Source organism: Humulus lupulus, chromosome 4 (genome assembly GCF_963169125.1).
Source record: "Humulus lupulus chromosome 4, drHumLupu1.1, whole genome shotgun sequence".
NCBI classification, from domain to species: Eukaryota; Viridiplantae; Streptophyta; class Magnoliopsida; order Rosales; family Cannabaceae; genus Humulus; species Humulus lupulus.
Window position 1 is genome coordinate 79,549,367 of NC_084796.1, and position 7,160 is coordinate 79,556,526.

Here is a 7,160-nt window from a genome sequence, read left to right on the forward strand (position 1 = left end):
AGGATATATATCCCAGAATAGACAAAGACCGATCTGAACTCTAGGCCTTAGAGGAGCTAGAAGAGATAATCCTTGATCCATAAACTCTTTTGAGTGTTGTAAAGATCAGAAAGAATGTAAATGTTGAACGAAAAAAAATATTAATCTCGATGTTTCTGCCTATTCACACCTAGAAATGGTAGGAATTAATTCGAATGTGACTTCTCCGACCTCAACAAGAATAGATTAGCTAGTTCACACTACGGCCGTCCACGAGCTCATGTCCTTCAGTGGCGCGTATTTTGGATATACCCAAATCGCAATGAACCATGCAGACCATTAACACACCAACTTCATTACTGAGCACAATGTGTACTACTACAAAATCAACAAAATTTTTGTTGAACAGACCAAAAAGAACATAAAAGTGTATGTTGATGACATGCTTGTCAAATAAAAAATTGCCAGGAACCATGTATCCGATCTGGAAGAAAGTTTTGGCGTGCTGAGAAAGTAAAATATGAAGCTGAATCCCGATAAATGAACCTTCAGTGTCTCGTCGAGGAAGATTTTGGGCTTCAAAGTAAACTTGAGGGGGATTGAGGCAAATTGTGAAAAGATCATATTATTGTTAGAGATGTCATCGCCAAGATCGCACAAAGTCATGGCACTAAATTAGTTTGTATCCAAGTCAACAGGAAAATGTCTCCCCTTCTATAATCTGCTCCGGGGAAATAGACAATTCTAATGGACAGAAGAATGCGAACAAGAATTTTAAGATCTGAAAAAGCATCTAGATGAACCCCCTCATATTGTCAAAACCAGTTGCAGAGGAGTGTCTATATCTATACCTAGCAGTAACAAAGAACACAGTTCGCGTCGTATTAGTTTGAGAAGAAAATTAGGGGTAGAAACTAATGTACTACATAGGCAAGAGGCTTTTGGGAGCTAATCTCTAATGTCCTCGAGGAAGCTCATTAGGCAAGAGGTCTAATGTCGTCAAGGAAGCTCAGGCCGTATTTTCAGTCTCACGCAATACACATCTTAACTGATCAACCTTTAAGGAAGGTCTTGCAAATTATTGAAGCTATCAAACTCAGTTTGTTCGAGACATTATATAAGAAATGAACAATGATAAAGGACCAAGAGCTTGCTGATTTCATAGCAGAATGTACTGGTTCTAGGGCGAGCCTATGAGGGAACCAGTCCAAGATTTGTGGAAATTCTTCGTCGAAGGATCATCCAACGAACATGGTTCTGATACTAGAATAATCTTGATCATACCTAAAGAACATCGCTTCCATACAACTATTCGGTTTCAACGCATCCAATAACGAAGTGGAGTACGAGGCTGGAGTATGGGTAGGGAAGGATTTGAAGGCGAAATAAATCCAATGTTTCATCGATTCTCAACTTAAGGAATAAATTGCAGCCTATCTAGCTAAAGTAAAAAGCTAGCTGTCAAAACTTAAGTTCTATTCCATCGTGCTAGTCCCTCGCCCAGAACACCAACGCAGACACTCTAGCATGACTCGCTACAACAAAAAAAGATGACACATTGAATGTGGTCTCAGTGGAGTGTTCGATACAAATATTAAAGAATCTTTGTTTATTTTCATGTAATATACATATTATCAAACAAACATGTAAATTCCTAGAATATGCTCCTATGAAATTGATACAAAACAGAGTGATGTAAAGAAACTTACATTACACTGCAGAACTGGAACAAATCCATCATTCAATCTCTCTAACCCTTGATTCCTTTCTGTAGCAGAGTATTATCAAGAGATTGAACTAGATCAGAAATACAATCTTCCTCACCAAGCCTTTGATAACCTAGAACTAGTGTGGGCTGGTTCTCAACACATGAAATATAGATCTAGAAGAGAAGAAGAAGAGAGTGAGTGACTAAGAAAGGATTAGACTTTCTTGGTTTTCATTTACCCAATGAAGCAGCAGAGACTAACTTATGAAAACTCTAGAAATCATATTCCTTATATAGGTATCTTAATAAGGTTTATTAAAATTTAAATTTAAATTAATTGAAAATAATAAACAAAAAATAAATGTCTTGGGCTCCAACAAATGGACACAGGCCAAATATCTTTGATTTGCATTTAAATCCCATTTGGGCATAAATTCAAAACCTTTTTTTATTTATTTATCTTTTAATTAATTAATTAAATCCTTATTCAAATTAACTAATTACAATTTGAAACTTGATTTAATATTATTTATTTACATTGACACCAATTTATGAATATAATAAATTTTCCCAGAGACTCTTTTTTGTCTTCTAAATCTCATATCTCTGTAAAATTTTCCATAGTTGACCTAGTCAACTTTAAAAATCCTAATTGATAATTAAATCAATTAATTGAGACATTCTGGATGATTTAATCAAAGGTGATACAGGGACCATGAATCCATGAAATCAAGCTCCAATAAGTTACCGTGAATTTATTTACGAATAATTTCACTTCCTTATTAATTCCTCGTGACTCCACTATAAACTCAAAATTGAACTATTGAATTCATAGAACGTATTTTCCAAAAACTAATTAACTTATCCGTTGTTATTACCATTACAGTCAATCAATCATCTGTTGATGACTTACTAACGTGCTGGGTGCAAATTGCTGTTTTTCTCCTCATAAGTACTTTATCCTCAACTCCATCTACGTTCCTTAAACATTATATTTCTGCGAACTTAATCACAAAAATAAAATCTCAATCATTTAACCTTTTCAACAAAGTAATTAAGGAAATTATCTTTTCACTTCTCATACAGAAGTTATAAATTTCATATCTATGAATAATACTCCCACTCAATTACACTACTAAATCTCCAAGATGTAAGTATGGGCTAGATCGTAGGGTAAGCTGGTAATAAACAAGTGAAAAGATTTAAATAATATAATTAGTAGAATATTATCACTTAGAATTAAGATCGACTCAATCTAAAGTCAACGTGGTGACATTTATTAGATTCGATAACAACGATACTTATTTATCTGTCAATAATCAATATCGGTCCTAGTCCAATGTAACCATATACATTCAATCTTATCTACTTGGTCAATGCCTTGGACAAGATATCACACCCCTAATGTGTAAGTAGATCATATCGTAGATTATTGAATAAGTAAAAATCCAATACATTGATCTAATCTCAGGACTCGTTCTTTTGAACATATAATTACAGAGATAATCTACTGTGACCTAGTCATTATAACTGTAATTATCCTTATGTTCACAATTTTTTAAATGTTTGTATTATTCCAATAATCTTGTAATAAAACAAGCAAGCAACACGGTTGTCAAATTAATTGATTTCTACTACTTTGATAGACAATATAAAATCGCGTTACATGTCCAACAAGGTTTTATAAGGGCATGAAATCCAACATGGAGTTCTTAGTCAAGCCGAGCATAGAACAAGAGGCAATTGAGGTGAGAATGATTTGTGAAGGACCAACCTGGATGACCCTTGTAACATCCCCAATTCCCTAATATGGCTTAGTGCCTTGATTACGGGGCCAGGAGGGCAGTAACTGGTATATTGTGTTATTATGTGATTATATGCATAATTATATAAGTTATATTATTATATGGCTGTATTTTCATCCATGTGGGCCTGCTCCATATTAGAAAGGCATTTTCATAATTTTGACCGTTTAGGGGTATATGTCAATATATGATTATATTTGTGATATATGGTGAGACCACATTATTATGTGGATATATTTGGATTATTCGGCACGAGACAATCCTAGCGAGCAAAGTAGCGGTTTGGTCATGACGGGGTCTGTAACGACCTGAATTTGCTAATCGGGCTTAGGGCCCTGATTAGTGTGCCTGGAGGGCAATAAGTGGTTTAATATGCTTATATGTGGATTTATGTGTATATATGATTGTGATGCATGTTTAGTTAAGTTAAATACGCATGTGGACCCAATCTGGATATTAGGGGTATAAATGTGATAAATGTTATATATATGTGGTATGTCTGTGCAGCACGATCCGAGACAGTCTTGGGGAGCGCTTAGCCAGAGAGTCACAACGGGGTTGAGATTCGGACTCGGGGTGAGTCGAGGGGTAATTTGGGTACTAGGTGTGTTATGGGATTATCGGGACATGAAAATAAATATTTGGAGATATATTAGAGGATAGAATGTCTAGGCGGGAATATTTGGGAAATTTACCATTTTGCCCTCGGGGATGTTTTGGTACCCCGAGCCTTGAGGTAACCACATAGGCTTAAGTGAATAAAACAAAAAGGGGGAATTGTTTAGAAACCTTAGAAACCGACTCATACTTCCTCCCAACTGAAGATATCTCTTACTTCTCTTTCTCTTTCACTCTCTAAGACAAAACTCAAAGGAATTGGTTAGGAACCAAAGGGAATTCAGCTGTGATATCTTAGGAGCTTAAAGCTTAAGGATTGAGGATCAACCCAGGGATTGAGTACAGCAAGGTAAGCTCTAACTATTGGGATTATATTGAGAATTGTTGCTGGTTTGCTAGAGCATGCATGTTAGTCAAGCTTAATTTGTTTTTGGATATTCTAGTAGGATTTTGGAGCAGAATTCTGATGGGTTTAAGTGTTGATATTGAGCTGGTATACATGTCTTATTTATCTGGGTTTGTTAAGTAGGCTTTGAGTGAGTTAGCTTGAGGAAAAGGTAGGGAAAAAGATGGAAACTTCTGGGTTTAGAGGTGAGAGACGCGGCCCTAGGAGGGGTGCGCCGTGTTACGGGCCAGCTATTTGGGTACTCCAACTAGACAGAACGTGCGGCACTTGCAGACTCTTCAAGCTAGTAAGTCAGCCTACAACACACACCTACAGGCAAACAAACTCAGCGGTTAGCCGCATACACATCTCGGATATGCAACAGGCAATAACGAAGTATGAGCAAGCACAAAGAAAGTCATTCCTAGGAACGTCCACACAACACAAAGTACACAACAAGGCAAGTGGCACACAATGGCCCAACGAAGATAACAAATAAGTAACACATAAGCAACAAGGAAGCACACAGGGGCAAGTATGGATAAATGTTATTTCATTAATATATAGCCTTGATAGGGCAAGGGAGTACACAACTTTGGCCCCTATCTGCTGATGGCCATGGTGCTTCCCTAAGTCACCATGTCACCTCCCCCTAAGGAGCCTTCTAGGGAAATAAAGTCTTCCCAGGAACATATATGATTTTTGTCTGGGAGACATATGCAATATTACAAAACTGCCACTACCCTATCCCATGAGTTTGCTTGGTGCAAGGCTCGACTAATGATCAAGCACCAAGGCATGCTCATTTACAAAACGGCCCCATGTGGGTGTGCCAAAGGGGTAGCACGCCACACTCTCCCCCACTCAATCCTTCGGCGCCCTCGACGAAGTAGCTTGTAGATCTTCAATCTTCTGCGTGAGCTTCTTCAAGTCTTTCGCCCTCTCCCAGCTGATCTCGTCATCTGCGAGCCCCTTCCATTTTACCAGATATTCTTTATGCTTTTTACGGTCAGTGGTGACCGTCCTTTTTGCCAAGATTTCTTCAGGTTGACGCTTGCTCTTTGGCTAAACGATGACTCCTCCTCTGGTTGACTGGTTGCGCTCTGGATTTGCTGGATCTTCATGAAACGGCTTCAAGTTACTGACATGAAGGACCGGGTGTATCTTCATCCAAGCTGGTAGGTCGACTTTGTAGGAAGTTAGGCCAACTTTTGAGATGATTGAGACCGGACCCTCGTACTTGCGAACGAGTCTGATGTCTTTGTCCCCTTGGAATCTCAACTGTTCGGGCCTCAGCTTGATTAACACTAAGTCACCTACTTTGAACTCCAGTGGTCTGTGCTTCTGATCTGCCCACTTCTTCATTCTTCTTGATGCTTTTTCTAAATAAGCTCGGGCAATCTCTGTCGTTTTCTTCCAGTCTTTCGTGAAGTGAAAGGCTCGCGGGTTCCGACCGTGATATTCATCCACTGTGTGGGGCAATAGTGGTTGCTGTCCATTAACAACTTCAAAAGGGCTCTTATTCGATGAAGAACTCTTTTGAGAGTTGAAGCAAAATTGAGCTACATCGAGTAGTTGCGGCCAATTCTTCTGATTGGCATTCACAAAGTGGCGCAAGTACTCCTTCAACATCCCGTTGAATCTTTCTGTCTGCCCATCTGCCTACGGATGGTAGCTCGAGGAAATGTTCAGTTGTGACCCCAAGAGATTGAATAGTTCGGACCAAAAGGTCCCAGTGAATCTTCCATCTCGGTCACTAACGATGTTTTGGGGCACTCCCCAATATTTGACAATATGCTTGAAAAATTGTCTAGCTGTCTCTTCTGCCGAACAGTACTTCAACACTCGAATGAATGTTGCGTACTTCGAGAATCTATCCACGACCACCAAGATCGCACTTAAATCCCCTGTCTTCGGAAGACTGGTGATAAAGTCAAGCGACACACTTTCCCATGGTCGGCTTGGGACTCGCAAGGGCTCCAACAATCCAGGTGTCTTGTTCCTATCGACTTTGTCTTGCTGGCAGACGAGACAGGTCTTGGTGTACTCCACTACATCATCTCTCATTTGTGGCCAATAGTACCCATGCTTCAAGAGTGCATGGGTTCTTTGCCACCCTGGATGACCTGCCCACAGGGTGTCATGACATTCGCTTAGTAATGTCCTTCGCAAATCTCCAGCTTTCGGAACATACAAGCGCCCCCCTTTAGCCCACAGAAGATCATCCTCCACCCAGAACTGGCGATTCTTGCCTTCTTTTACGAGCTTCAGGATGGTCCTGACAACTGGGTCTTTCTTCAGGTTTTCTTTGATGCGCTCCTTGAGTGGAGTGTTAACCACGCTAGCCGACAAACTAGCCAAGATCTTTAGAGTCGCCAACTCCGCTTTGTGACTCAAGGCATCAGCTGCCTAGTTCAAGCGTCCTGCCCTGTGCTCAAAACGGAAGTCGAATTCCGCCACAAACTCCTGCCATCGAGCGTGCATAGGGGTCAACTTCGGCTGAGTAAGGAAATGACTCACAGCTGCATTATTCGTCTTCACCACAAACTTTGACCCCAGCAAGTAATGCCTCCACACTCGCAAGCAATGTATAACTGTGAGGAGCTCCTTCTCCTGGGCAGTATACCTCCTCTCAGCTTCAGACAGCTTGCGGCTCTCATATGCG